The sequence below is a fragment of the Suncus etruscus genome, chromosome X (genome assembly GCF_024139225.1).
Source record: "Suncus etruscus isolate mSunEtr1 chromosome X, mSunEtr1.pri.cur, whole genome shotgun sequence".
Classification (NCBI taxonomy): domain Eukaryota; kingdom Metazoa; phylum Chordata; class Mammalia; order Eulipotyphla; family Soricidae; genus Suncus; species Suncus etruscus.
The window spans coordinates 101,963,691-101,979,214 of NC_064868.1; the positions used below are offsets into that span (position 1 = coordinate 101,963,691).

At 43.6% G+C, this 15,524-nt stretch overlaps 1 non-coding gene across 1 annotated transcript; it reads left to right on the forward strand.

The window, feature by feature from the left end:
• The first annotated feature begins 4,407 nt into the window (after positions 1 to 4,407).
• LOC126000153 (U6 spliceosomal RNA) lies at positions 4,408 to 4,514 on the forward strand. Its single transcript, XR_007492516.1, has one exon. It is a non-coding gene; the product is annotated as a U6 spliceosomal RNA (small nuclear RNA).
• The last annotated feature ends 11,010 nt before the right edge of the window (positions 4,515 to 15,524 follow it).

Here is a 15,524-nt window from a genome sequence, read left to right on the forward strand (position 1 = left end):
GGTGGGAGAAGGATGAGAAGCACAGGGCTAAGTCTTTTCTAAGTCAATGCTGCCATCGTGCGGAGAAAGTTCCACAAATGGCAAGATTCACTTCTTTCTGGTCTGTGGCAGTAGTAAGGGAAGGTACAGCTGTGGGAAGGCGAAAACAGCCAGAGACCATCTCAGACCTCCAGACCTTTCCCGGCGTCTTCTAGAAGGGGCAGTGGCAAATTCAAGGTGGTGTTCAGGCAGCTCTGCATCCTGGAACCAAAACTTTGCAAATTGCTACTGGTACCCGGAAGTCGAGGCACAGGAAGTAGAGGGGCTGGACTTGTGGCCTCCTAAGCCCACTCTGACCTGCCTGTCTTTCTCCCTGTGTACCCGGAGGGCCTGTGGATCTAGTCAGGGTCTTGGTGAAGTGTCTTGTAAGAGATGAGGAATGTCATATAGATTTCAGGAAACTTGCACATACCTAAAAATAAATAAAATCATTTATTGAGCTAGAGCCACACAGGGATGTAACACGGAAACATGAGGAATTTGGTAAGTGAAGCTAGAAAAGTGACCTAGATGCTAGTAAGAGTAATGCTGAATACAAAAGAAAACATTTGGGAAGATGTGACCAAGCAGAAACTATACCCTCAAAAGCTGAAAACAAAAAATAAAGAGTTGTGGGGGCATGAGCCATAGCATCCAGGTATTGTTTTTCTTGCACAGAATTTCTTCTCGGTACCATCCCAGGCACCCCATATGGTCCTCCAGCACCACCAAGATAATTCTGTGTGCAAAGCCAGGACTAATTTGTGAGCATTGACAGGTATGGCCCACCTCCCCACCCCCCAAAATATATATAGGGTTCTGGAAAGTGGAGACAGTTGATTCTGTACAGTAATGAGAGCGAACAAAAGTGGGTAGATTTTCTGAAGCAAAACATGGCAACTTGATGTTCAGGATTCTGGTGGCCTCCTAAATGTTTTTTGCATTTTGGAAGGGCAGAAGAGGGTTGAGTGTCACAGAGCTACTCTTTTCTCAAACCAATACTGAACCAATCATGCGGATATAGTTCCAAAAATGCCAAGCTGGTTTATGACAGTTCCAGAGGAAAGTACAGATGTGGAAGGCTGGACAGTTCTATCCTAGGGCCATTTCAAACCTCCAGACCTTGCTCTGTGTTTTCTAGATGGGGTAGTTGCAGTGTCGGGGTGTTGCTGAAGCTGCTTGGAACAGTGGAGCCCAAACTGCTGGGCACTACTGCTCCTGGAAGTCCAGGCACAGGAAGTATGGGGGGGGGGGAACTCCAGTGCCTTCAGCCCACTCCTGAGCCTCCTGGTTTTGTCCCTGTGTGCTAGAAAAGATTGAGAGCCGAGTTAGGGTCTTGATGAAAGGGCTGATAAGAGGAGAGTAATATATCGATGTTAAGATATTTGCATGTGCCCGAAATCACCAAATAATGCAACATACTCTGATCATAAGCCAGAACAGGGATGTAACTTGGAAAAACCAGGGAAAACATGGGAAATGAAACTAAAAAAGTGGTCTAGATGCTAGTAATAGTAACGCTGCATAAAGAAGAAAACATTTGGGAAGTTTATTCAAGCAGAAATTACACCCTCAAAAGTGATAATGCAAAAAATAAAAAGGACAAGAGTGTAGGGAATTTGCCTGGCATGGTGGTTCAGCAGGGTTTGATGGCTGGCACCCCATATGGTCCTGCAGCACCATTCCCGAATTACTCTGTGCAGTTCCAGGAGGAATTACTGAGCCAAACTGTAGCCCACAAACAAACAAACAAATGAAAAATGATTTCTGGAGGAATGTGAACAACTGATCTCCATAAAGCAACGTGAGAGAGCAGAAGTTTGGTTTAGGGAAAAACCTAGCTACTAGATATCCTGGATTCTGGTGGCTTGCTTGCAATTTTTTTCGGGTCGGAGGGGCGGGAGAAGGTTGAGAGCCACAGGGCTACCAGTGTTTTCTTGAACAATGCTGCCATCGTGCGGGAAAAGTTCCACAAACGCCAAACCACCAGTACTTTTTGGTCTATGGTCTGGCCTGTTGCGGAGGAATGCGTGGTTGTAGGAAGGCGAAAAGAACCTTAGAGCATTTAAACCTTTTCCCTTGTGTTCTAGAAGGGGCAGTGGCAAAGTCGAGGTGCTGCTGAAGCTTCTCCTAAATGTGCAAGTTGCTACTGCTACCCGGAAGTCAAGGTACAGGAAGTAGGGGGGCGGGACTCCAGTGTTCTTCTAAGCCCCATCTTGACCTGTTTTTCTTCCTATGTGCCAGGAGGGCCTGTGGATGGAGTCGTATCTTAGTCCAGTGTCTTATAAAAGAGTAATTATATATCCATTCTAAGAAATTTGGACACGCTTGAAATCACCTTGTTAGGTGATTTATGTATCATATTTTCAGCTATTGCCACAAGCGGGGTGTAACTGGGAGACAGCAGGGAACTTGTCATATGAAGCTAAAAAAGTGACCTAGGTTCTAGTAAGAGTAATGCTGAGGGTAGAAAACATTTGGGAAGGTGTGACCAAGCAGCAATTATACCCTCAAAAAGAAAAAAGCAAAAAATATAAAGGGGAAAATGGGGCCTAAGAGATAGCATGCAGGTAGGGTGTTTACCTTGTACTGGAGCTCACCTGGGTGCCCTCGCTGGCATCACATATGGTCTTCCAGCACAGCCAGGATAATTCCTAAATTATTGTTTAAAGCTGAGAGTAATTTCTGAGCTTCTACAGGTGTGGTCCACAAATAAAAAAAATAAAAAGGGGGGCCGGAGAGATAGCACAGCGGCGTTTGCCTTGCAAGCAGCCGATCCAGGACCAAAGGTGGTTGGTTCGAATCCCTATGTCCCATATGGTCCCCATAACCTGCCAGGAGCTATTTCTGAGCAGACAGCCAGGAGTAACCCCTGAGCAACGCCGGGTGTGGCCGAAAAACCAAAAAACTAAAATAAAATAAAATAAAATAAAATAAAATAAAATAAAATAAAATAAAATAAAATAAAAAGGGTCTAGAAAGTGGTGACAATCTTATGAGCAATAAGGGAGCCAATCCTGAGTGAGCAGATTTTCTAAGGTAAAACCGGGAAATAAGATGTTCAGATTCTGGTGGCCTCCTAAAGTCTTTTTGTTTTTTTCAATCCCGAAGGGCGGGAGAGGATTGAGAGTCACAGGGCTAACAGTTGTTTCTAGAACAATGCTGCCATCGTGCGGATATAGTTCCATAAACGCCAAGCCCCCAATTCTTTCTGGTCTATGGAGGAAAAGTACAGCTATGGAAAATTGAACAGGTCGATCCTGGGTCCACCTCAGGCCTCCAGACCTTGCTGCATTTTCTTTTCTTTTCTTTTTTTTTTTTTTCAAAAAAATTTTTTGGTGTGGTTTTTGGGTCACACCCGGCAGTGCTCAGGGTTATTCCTGGCTCCAGGCTAAGAAATTGCTCCTGGCAGGCACGGGGGACCATGTGGGACGCCGGGATTCAAACTGATGATCTCCTGCATGAAAGACAAACGCCTTACCTCCATGCTATCTCTCCGGCCCCTTCTTTGCTGTATTTTCAATGGGGCAGTGGCAAGTCGGGTGTTGTTAAAGATGCTCCATAAGGAAGAGCCCAAAGTGCTGGTCGCTGGTGCCACTGGAGATCCAGGAACAGGAAGTAGGGGGGCGGGACTCCAGCTCCCTGTATGCACCCTGAACCCCCAGGCGTTCTCCCTGTTTGCTAGGAAATGTGCGCCGAGTGATGGTCTCGGTGAAATGACTGATAAAAGGAGAGGAATGTTATATCGAGTCTAAGATATTTGCAGACACCTAAAATCATTCAACAATGCATCATACTCGAGTATAACCCACAATTGCTGTGTAACTAGGAAATGAACCTAGAAAAATGAGCTAGATACTACCAAGAGTAACGTTAAGTAAAAAAGAAAATATTGGAGTCAAGCAGAACTATACCCTCAAAAGAGAAAAAGCAAAAATAAAAAGAAAGTGGGGAACCCAGAAGGATAACATTGCAGGTAGGGTGCTTGTCTTTACAGAGGTTTACTTAGGTACCCTTCCTGGAAGCTCATTTGGTCACCCAGCACTGCCAGGTTAATTCTTGATACCAGAAGTAATTCCTGAGCATCACTGGGTGTTGCCAACAATGGAGCTATGAGGGAGAACAAAAGCAAAATCTTGAGTGAGCAGATATTTTCTGTGGGAAAACCTAGTGACTAGATCTTAGTCTCTAGGTGTGCAGGATTCTAGTGGCCTATAGAAGTTTTTTCACATCGGAAGGGCTGGAGAAGGATGAGAGGCACAGGGCTAAGTTTTCTAGGACAATGCTGTCATCATGCCGGAAAAGTTCCACAGATAGCAAGCCACCAGTTCTTTTGGTGTATGGCAGTTATGGGTACAGATGTTGGAAGGCTAAAAAGAACCTCAGACCGTGCTCGCTTTGGCAGCACATATACTAAAATTGGAACAATACAGAGAAGATTAGCATGGCCCCTGCTCAAGGATGACACGCAAATTCGTGAAGCGTTCCATATTTAAAATAAATAACTAAATAAAAAAGAACCTCAGACCATATCAGGCTTCTAGATTTTTCTTTGTGTCTTCTAGAGAAGGCAGTGTCAAAGGCAGCCCTGAGCCCTGCAGCTAAAACTATGCAAATTGCTACTTCTACCTGAAAGTCTAGGCACAGGAATTATTGGGGCTAGAATCTTGTCCTTAAGCCCCCTCCTGACCTGTCTTTCTTCCTGATTGCTAGCTAGCAAGGCCTATGGATCCAGTGAGGGTCTTAGTGAAGTGGCTTATAAAAGAAATGTTATATCGATTCTAAGAAATTTGCACATGCCTGAAATCACCTACCAGTGTAAGATGAGCATAATCCACAACGGGGGTGTAACATGGAAACACCAGGGAATATGGGAAATGAAGCTAGAAAAGTGAATTACATGCTAATAAGAATAATGCTGACGAAAGAAGAAAACCATTGGAGAGGCATGACAAAGCAGAAATTATACACTCAAAAGGGAAAAAGCAAAAATAAATAGTGGAAGTGGGGGCCAGATTGACAACTTGCAGGTAAAGTGGAAGCTTTCATTTCACAGGGGCTCACCTGAGTACCATCCCTGGCACCCTATATAGTCCTCCAGCACCACCAGGATAATTCCTGAATTCTGTGTGCAAGGCTAGAAGTAATTCCTGAGCAATGCCAGGTGTGGCCCACCAACAAACAAAAAAGAAATAAAGGAATGTTTCTGGAAAATGGGGACAACTGAATGTATATAGCAATGAGGGAACAAATCCTGAGTGAGCAGATTTTCTAGTTTCTAGTTGGCAAAATCTGCCAACTAGAAGTTCAGGAATCTTGTGGCCTCCGAAAGTTTTTTCCATTTCGGAAAGGTGGGAGAGAGTTGAGAAACACAGGGCTACCTGTCTTTTATAGTACAATGCTGCCATTGTGCTGAAAAAGTTCCACAAATACCAATCTATCAGTTCTTCCACATCCATGTGAGTTCTAGAGGAAAGTACAGCTGTGGAAGACTGAACAGATGGATCCAAAGGTCTTCTCAGACCTCCAGACATTAATGTGTTTTCTAAATAGGGCAGTGTTAAAGTGGGGTGATGTTGAAGCTGCTCCACACCATTGAGCCCAAACTGCTGGGCACTTTTGCACTGGAAGTCCAGGCACAGGAAGTAGGGGGCAGGACTCCAGTACACTTATCCCATTCCTGAGCCCCCTGGCTTTATCCCTGAGTGCTAGGAAAGGTTGTGGGCCAAGTTAGGGTATCAGTGAGGGATTGATAAAAGGAGAGGAATATAATATCGATGCTAAGATACTAGCACACACTTGAAATCACCCAACAATGCACCATACTTGGGGCATAAGCCGTAACTGAGATGTAACTTGGAAAATCAAACTACAAAATAGACCTCGATGCTAATAAGAATAATGTGTAGCGAAGATTTGAACCCAGCAGAACTTATACCCTCAATAATGAAAAAGCAAAAATAAAAAGGGGAAGTGGAAGGTCAGAAGGATAACATTGCAGGTTGGGTGTTTGCCTTGCACAACTTCTTACCTGGGTACCATCCCTGGAACCCCAAATGGTCTTCCAGGATAATACCTGAATTAGTGGATGCAGAGCCAGGAGTAATTTTGAGCCTTAAAGTGTTGCCAACAAACCATCCAAAAAAAAAAAAAAAAAAGGAATATTTCTGGGAAGTGGGGACAGCTGATCTCTATGGAGCAATGAGAGAACAAAAATGAAAATCAGGATTGAGTAGTTTTTTATGAATGAAAATCTAGCCACTAGGTTTGCAAGATTCTGGCGAACTATACAATTTTTTTTCAGGTCCGAAGGGCGGGAGAAGAATGGGAGTCACTTAAGCTAAGTCTTTTCTAGGACAATGCTGCCATCGTGCGGGAAAAGTTTCAATATGCCAAACCCCAGTTATTTCTGGTTGTGGCTGTACATATATAGTATATTGAAAGTACAGCTGTGGGAAAGTGAAAATAGCTGGAGACCATCACAGGCCTCCAGACCTTTCCCTCTGACTTCTAGAGAGGGCTTTGACAAATTCGAGGTGGTGTTCAGGTATCTCTGCACCCTGGAACCAAAACAAGTTGCTACTGCTACCAGGAAGTCCAAGCACAGGAAGTAGAGGGACGGGACTTGTGTCCTCATAAATTTCCAACCCTTACCTGTCTTTCTCCCTGATTGCAGGAGGGCCTGTGGATGGAGTTGGGATCTTGGTGAAGTGGCTTATAAAGAGAAGAGGAATATTACATAAATTTCAAGAAATTTGCACACTTCTGAAATCATCTAACAGTGTGTCATACATTAAGTTATTAAGCCACAACAGGTATGTAACATGGAGACATGAGAAACTTGGGAAATGAAGCTAGAAAAGTGACTTAAATATTAGTAAAAGTAATGCTGAGTAAAAAAGAAAACATTTGGGGAGGTGTGACCAAGCAGAACTATACTCTCAAAAGCTGAAAACAAAAAATAACGACTCGTGGAGCCATGAGCCATAGCATGCAGTTTGCCTTGCACAGAAATTCATTGGGTACCATCCCTGGCATCCCATATGGTCCTCCAGCACCATCAAGAAAATTCCTAATTTTTTTTTGGGGGGGTCACACCCGGCGGTGCTCAGGGGTTACTCCTGGCTGTCTGCTCAGAAATAGTTCCTGGCAGGCACAGGGGACCATATGGGACACCGGGATTCGAACCAACCACCTTTGGTCCTGGATAGGCTGCTTGCAAGGCAAACACCGCTGTGCTATCTCTCCGGGCCCGAAAATTCCTAAATTTTGTGTACAAAGCCAGGACTAATTCCTGATCATTGACAGGTGTGGCCCACCAAAAAATAAAATGTTTCTAGAAAGTGTGGCCCACTGAATCTTTTTTTTTTTTTTTTTGTTCTTGGGCCACACCCAGCGGTGCTCAGGGGTTACTCCTGGCTGTCTGCTCAGAAATAGCTCCTGGCAGGCACGGGGGACCATATGGGACACCGGGATTGGAACCAACCACCTTTGGTCCTGGATCGGCTGCTTGCAAAGCAAACATCACTGTGCTATCTCTCCGGGCCCGGGACCACTGAATCTTTAGAGTAAGGAGGGAGAAAATAAAAACGGGCAGATCTTCTGAAGCAAAACTTGGCAACTTGATGCTCAAGATTCTGGTGGCCTCCTAAATGTTTTTTTCAATTCGGAAGGGCGGGAGAGGGTTGAGAGCCACAGTGCTAAACTTCTTTTCTAGAACAATACTGCCACCGTGCGGAAATAGTTCCAGAAATGCCAAGCTGGTCTATAACAGTTCTAGAAAAAAGTAGAGCTGTGGAAGGCTAGATAGATTGATCCTGGGTCCACTTCAGACCTCCAGGCCTTGCTCTGTGTTTTCTAGATGGGTTAGTGGCAATGTAGGGGTGCTGCTGAAGCTGCTTGGAACAGTGGAGCCCAAACTGCTGGGTGCTGCGCAGGCACAGGAAGTATGGGGGTGGGACTTAAGTGCTCTCAGACCTCTTGTGAGCCCCCTGGTTTTGTCCCTGTGCTAGGAAAGGTTCTGAGCCGAGTTAGGGTCTTGGTGTAAGGGCTTGTAAGAGGAGAGAAATATTATATATTGTAAGAGGAGCTAAGATATTGCACATGCCTGAAATCACCTAACAATGCACCATACTCTGAGCATAAGCCAGAACAGGATGTAACTTGGAGACACCAGGGAACTTGGGAAATGAAACTAGAAAAGTGATCTAGATGTTAGTAAGAGTAATGTTGAATAAAGAAGAAAAGGGCGGGAGCCGTGGTGCAAGGGATAGGGCGTTTGCGTTGCAGGCGGGTGACCTAGGATATACTGCATTTAAATTCCCTGGTGTTCCATATGGTCCCCCAAGTCAGGAGCGATTCTGAGAGCATCACCAGGACTGACTGGAGTGTCATCAGGTATGGCTCAAAAGGAAAAAAAAATTTGGGAAGTTTTGACCAAGCGGAAATGACACCCTCAAAAGTGATAATGCAAATAAAATAAAATAAAATAAAATAAAATAAAATAAAATAAAATAAAATAAAATAAAATAAAAAGGCTAGAGGGTTTGCACAGTGGTTCAGCAGGGTTTGATCTCCGGCCCCCATATGGTCCTCCAGCACCTCCAGGATAATCCTGTTTACAGTTCTAAGAGGAATTCCTGAGCATAACCAAGTATGGCCGGCCCACAAACAGAGAAAAGATTTCTGGGCAATTGGGACAGATCTAGAAGTATGAGGGAGCAGATTTTCCTATGCAGTATTCTGGTGGCTTCCCCGAAATTTTTTTCAGATCCGAAGGGCGGTAGAAGATTGAGAGCCACAGGGCTACCAGTGTTTTCTAGAACTATACTGCCATCGTGCGGAAAAAGTTCCACAAACGCCAAGCTGCCAGTTCTTTCTGGTCTACGGTCAGGAATTGTGGAGGAATGCGTGACTGTAGGAAGGCAAAAAGAGCCTGAGAATATCCAAACCTTTTTCTGTGTGTTCTAGAAGGGGCATTGGCAAAGTCGAGGTGGTGTTGAGACAGTCCTGAACCCTGGAGTCCAAATTCTGAGTTGCTATTGGTACCTGGAAGTCGAGGCACAGGAAGTAGGGGGGCGGGACTCCAGTGTCCGTCTAACCCCCATCCTGACTTATCTTTCTGTGTGCCAGGAGGACCTATGGATGGATCTTAGCGAGGTCTTAGCGAGGTGGCTTATAGAAGAGCAATGTTATCATTCTAATAAATTTGGATACGCCTGAAATAACATAACAATATTCGGAGCTAGAGCCATATGGGGTGGTGTGTAAGAGGGAGACAAATAGGTGGGATATGAAGCTAGAAAAGTGAATTAGATCCTAGTAAGAGTAATGCTGAGGAAAGAAGGAAACATTTTGGAAGGTGTGACCAAACAGAAGTTATATACCCTCAAAAGGGAAAAAGCAAAAAATAAAAATAGGAAGTGTGGCCTGAGAGATAATATGTAGGTAGGGTGTTTACCTTGCTCTGGAGATCACCTGGGTACCCTCCCTGGCGCCCCAAATGGTCTTCCAGAGCGGCCAGGATAATTCCTGAATTATTGTGTTTAAGGCCGGGAGTAATTTCTGAACTTCTACAGCTGTGGCCCATAAACAAAAAAAAAAGTTTCTGGAAAGTGGTGGCAGGTGACTATGAGCAATTATCTCTTCAGATTCTGTTGGCCCCCTAAACCGTCTTTTTTTTTTTTTTTCAATTCGGAAGGGCGGGAGAGGATTGAGAGCCACAGGACTACTAGTCTTTTCTAGTACAATGCTGCCATCGTGCGGATATAGTTCCATAAATGCCCAGCTGCCGAGTTCTTCCTTGTTTTTGGCATTAATGGAGGAAAGTACAACTACGGAAAGTTGAACAGATCGATCCTGGGGCCATCTCAGACTTCCAGACCTTGCTGTATTTTTTAGATGGATGCAGTGACGAAGTCGGGGTGTTACTGAAGCTGCTCAGAACACTGGAGCAAATTCTGGGCGCTGCTGCTACGGGAAGTCCAGGAACAGGAAGTATCGGGGCGGGACTTCAGCTCCCTGAACTGACTCCTGACCCCCTGGCTTTCTCCCTGTGTGCTAGGAAAGGTTGTAGGCCCAGTTAGGGTCTTTGTGAAATGACTGTTAAGAGGAGAGGAATGGGGGCTGGAACGATAGCATAGAGGTAGGGCGTTTGCCTTGCAGTTGGTCGATCCAGAAAGGACGTTAGTTGAATCTCTGGCGTCCCATATGGTCCCCCAAGCCAGTAGCAATTTCTGAGAGCATAGCCAGGAGTAACCCCTGAGCATCACCTGTCACCTGGTGTAGCCCAAAATTGAGAGCGAGAGATAGAGGAGAAAGGAGAGAGGAGAGGGAGAGGGAGAGGGAGAGGGAAATGTTATATCAATTTAAAGATATTTGCACACACCTAAAATCATTCAACAATGCATCATACTCGACCATAAGCCACAATTGGGATATAACTTGGAAATGAACGTAGAAAAATGACCTAGATGCTTCTAAGAGTAATGTTGAGTAACGAAGAAAAGATTGGGGTCAAGCAGAACTTATACCTTCAAAAGAGAAATAGCAAAAATAAAAAAGGAAATGGGGGCCCAGAAGGGCTGAGGCTTATCTGGGTATCATCCTTGGTGCCCCATAGGGTCATCCAGCGTTGCCAGGTTAATTCTTGAATTCCTAAGCATCACTGGGTATTGCCAACAACAACAAAAAAAAGGGAATATTTCTGGGATGTGGGGACTGCTGATCTCTATGGTGCAATGAGTTAGAATAAGCAAAATCGTAAGTGAGGAAAAAAAATGGGGAGTGGGTTGGGTTACACCCAGTTGGTCTCAGGGGTTACTCCTAGCTCACCTCAGTAAGCAAAAATTTTGAGGGAAAACCTAGTCAGTAGGTAGGTGTACATGATTCTGATAGCATGTAGCGTTTTTTTTTTTTTCAAGTCGGAAGGGCGGGAGGATGAGACACATAGGACAATACTGCCATCATGCGGATAAAGTTTCACAAGTGGCAAGCCGCCATTTTTTGCTATGTGGCGGTTGTGGGGAAACTACAGGTGTGTGAAGGCAGAAAAAAACCTGAGACATCTCAGGCCCCCAGACCACTTCCTATGTGTTCTAGAAGGTGCAGTGGCAAATTTGAGATGGTATTGAGGCATCTCTGACCTTGGAGCCAAAATTGTGCAAGTTGCTACTGCTACCTGAAGTTCAGCACAGGAAGTAGAGGGGCGGGACTCCAGTGTCCTAAGCCCACTCCTGATCTGTCTTTCTCCCTGTGTGCCAGGGGGGCCTGTGGATGGCGTAGGGGTCTTAGTGAAGTGGTTTATGAAAGAAGAGGAATGTTATATCCATTCAAATAAATTTTCACACGCCTGATATCACCTTACAATACATCATACTCGAGCTCGAGCCACAACAGGGGTGAAACATGTAGACATCAAGGAACTTTGGAAATGAAGTTAGAAAGAGAGCCCGGAGAGATAGCACAGAGGCGATTGCCTTGCAAGCAGCTGATCCAGGACCAAAGGTGGTTGGTTCGAATCCCAGTGTCCCATATGGTCCCCCGTGCCTGCCAGGAGCTACTTCTGAGCAGACAGCCAGGAGTAACCCCTGAGCACCGCTGGGTGTGGCCCAAAAACCAAAAAAAAAAAAGTGATCTAGGTGGTAGTAAGAGTAATGCTGAGGAAAGAAGGAAACATTTGGGAAGATGTGATCAAGCAGAAATGATACCCTTAAAAGTGATAATGCAAAAACCAAAAAGAAAAAGTGTGGGCATATTGGTAGGTAGGTTTGCCTTGCAGAGGGGCTCATTAGGTACCATCCTGGCACCACATAAGGTCTTCCAGCACTGCTAGGATAATTAGGATAATTTCTGAATTCCTGTGTGCTGATCCAGGATTATTTCCTGAGCATTGCGAGGTGTGGGCTGAAAGAAGCAAACTAAAATGTGAAGATGCTAAGCAAATTGTGCTAACCGCTTTCAGTTAGGAAATGAAGGCAAATTAATACTAAAATGTTTTTTTATATAGATTTTCTCTGAAGGAAAACTTCACAACTCTGTCTGGCTTCTTGGTTGCCTCTTGGCTATTTTTTCCGAGTCCGAAGGGCGGGAGAACATTGAGCGCCAGAAGGCTACCAGTCTTTTCTAGCACAATGCTGCCATCGTGCGGAAATAGTTTCAGAAATGCCAAGGCGCTGTTTTTTTTCTGGTCTAGGGCCTAGTTGAGGAAAGTGAAGCCTGTATCCAATCCAGGCCTTTCTACTTTGCTCGTTTTGTTCTAGAAGAGGCAATGGGCAATGTTAGGATGTTGTGGAAGCGGGTCAGAGAAGTGAATTCAAAACGCAGCTAAGAAGCTGCAACCAGGAAATGCAAGCACAGGAAGTAGATCTGTGGGACTTGGTTTTACTAACTGGGCAAGTGTAAGTGATTAGGGCAGAGACTTGGGGCCAGTTTAAAATAGTTCCTTCCCAGATGGCTAGAATTAAAGGATATTATGCTGTGTGAAGTCAGTCGGAATAAGGGGAACAGATATGAAACAATCTTTCATATGTGAAGCAGCAACTAAGATCCAAAGGCCTCAAAATGGAAGAACAGAAGCCTGCAATTGACTTTGGGACGTGCTGAAGAGAGAGGGGAGGGAGATACGTTCACTGGTGAAGGATGTATATTGAAATTATGTCCATGAAAACAATTTATAGGATTATAAATCAAAATAATTAATTCCATTTCCCACATTAATACTATCTATATAGGTTAGGTATGCCTAAAACACCTGGTATTCTTTAAGTGATTTTGTTTATTTTGAGGTTTCTTTTCTTTTCTTTTTTTTTTGTGCTTAGAATTTACCCCTGGCTCTGAGTTCAGAGATGAATCCAGGGAAGGTTCTAGGATTGCTAGGCATTACATCTGGATCTAAGGTATGCAAGGCAAACACCCTATCCACTACTGTCCTCTTAAGCTCCAGTACTCTTAAGTTGTTAATTTTGAATTCATTTTTGGTGGATGCACATTCAGAAATTTGGTTGGAAAAAAAAATCATCAGCTTTGGCTTCTTTTCTGAAAGTCTTCATTTCTCCTTGGGTTTTTTATATCCTTTTTGCTGGATATGTAATCCTTGGCTAACCTTTTCTTTATTATTTTTTTTCTTTTGGTGTTTCTTTGATTTTTTTTTGTTGTTGTTGTTTGTTTTTTTATTTTGGACTACACCCGGTGATGCTCAGGGGTTACTCCTGAATCTGCTCAGAAATCGCCCCTGACTTGGGGAACCATATGGGACTCCAGGAATTGAACCCATGTCCATCCTGGGTCAATTGCACACTAGGCAAACACCCTTCCAATGTGCTATCGCTCTGACCCATCTTTAGAATTTTTTAATGTTATCCTAATGCATTTTGGGTGTTCATGTTTTCTGAAGAAAAATCACTTGCTAATTATATTGATAGTTCCTTGTATATGATGGGATACTCATTGATTCCTTCAAAGTTACTGCTTTTCTATGACCTTTCTTTTCAATCATATAACTCACTATCAATGTCTTTTCACTTAAATTACGTTGTTATTTATGCTGCATAAACTTTGTTATTAACATAATGCCATTATTACCTTTCTTTTATTTCTCCTTATATCTGTGGATGGTGAATGGACATTAGTCCATTAGTGTTTTACAGGTGGTTGCTGGTTGACTTTAGGTATAAAGTGGAGTGTGGGGCACTTCATTTACCTAAAGAAAGTAGATTTCCAGGATAATATTAATCTTATTTTTCTGTATAGGAGACCATAGACCAAATTTGGGGATATCTGCAGTATATGTTGTTCCCCAGTCTTCACTTTTCTTGATTCTTTTTTCCTTCTGCACCAAAGAATTGATATTAGTTCATACAACCAACAAGCACACTAATTTTTTCTCTTGATTATTGAAATCTCCAGTAACTTTTTCACTTCAGACACCATGCTTTTCAGTTGCAACCTATTTTGTTCTCTCTATATTCCTATGTTTTGCATCAAATTCAAGTATCTGAATTCCAAGGCATGTGCTTTGCCATTGAATCTCATCTCTGATTTCCATTATTCATTTTTACCATTTTATCGATTTTTTATTTGGTTAGGCATTATTCTCCTGGCGTCCTTTAGTTTTGCTGGCCATATGGTGCTGTTCTGGGATTACTCCTGGCTCTGTACTCAGGGATCATTCTTTTAGGAGCTGGAAACCCAAATGGGGTCTTCAATAGAACCTCTGGGTTGGCGATATGGAAGACAAGGTGCTATCTCTCCAGCTGATTTTTCTTTTCTTTGGTTTTCTTTGTGCATGTGAGCATATTTAAAACAGTTAATTTCATCTTTTTCTAGTAAGCCCCATATAAGGCTTTCTAGTTTCCATTAATTCCCTTTTACCTGTGAATATACCATACTCTTTCCTTTGCACATGTCATCTTTTTCCTTCAGAGAAAATCTCTACACACAACATATTTGAATTTATTTTCCCTTATTTTTCTACAGAGATCTGCTGGTCCCATTGCTTCAGCATCTTCACATTTTTCTTTGCATCTTTTTGCCCACACCCCACTATGCTCAGGAAATACTACTGGTTCTGCACACAGGAATTTAGGAATTATTCTAGCAGGGTTGGAGGACTACTAAATGGATGTCAGGAATGGTAACCAGGTGAGCCCCTGTGCAAGGCAAACACCCTAACTGCATGCTATCTGGCCCCCACTTCTCCTTTTTTTATTTTTTGCTTTTTCATTTTTGAGGGTATAACTTCTACTTGGTCACACCTTCCCAAATATTTTCTTCTTTACTCAGTCACTTTTCTAGTTTCATTTCCTAAGTTCCCTGGTTTCTCCAAGTTAAACCCCTGTTGTGGCTTGTGCTCTGAGTATGATGCATTGTTAGGTGATTTCAGGCGTGTGTAAATATCTTAGAATCGATATAATATTCCTTTACTCTTATCAGTCCCTTCACGGAACCCCTAACTCTGTCCACACTCTTTCCTAGCACACAGGGAGAAAGCCAGGCTATCAGGAATGGGCGGGCTCAGGGCTTTGGAGTCCCGCCCTCTACTTCCTGTGCTGGACTTCTAGCAGCAGCAGCGCCCAGCAGTTTTGGTTCCACTTTTTAGAGAAGCTTCAACAACACCCCGACTTTGTCACTGCCCATCTAGAAAACATATAGCAGTCTGATCTGAGATAGCCCTAGGATAGATCTGTTCAGCCTTCCTTCCACAGTTGTACTTTGTTCCAGAGCTGCCTGCCTTAGACCAGGAAACACTTGGGCTTGGCCTTTATGGAACTTTTTCCGCACGATGGCAGTATTGTTCTAGAAAAGAAGTTAGCCTTCTGGCTCTCAACCCTCTCCCGCCCTTCCGATCTAAAAAAAATTGGGCTTCAGAGGCCATCAAAATCCAAAATATCAAGTAGCTAGGTTTTGCCTCACAATATCTGCTCATTTAGGATTTGCTCCCTCCTTGTTCCTACACAGTCACAAGATTGTGAAATCATTTCCTGAAATCATTTAGTTTTGTTGTTTGT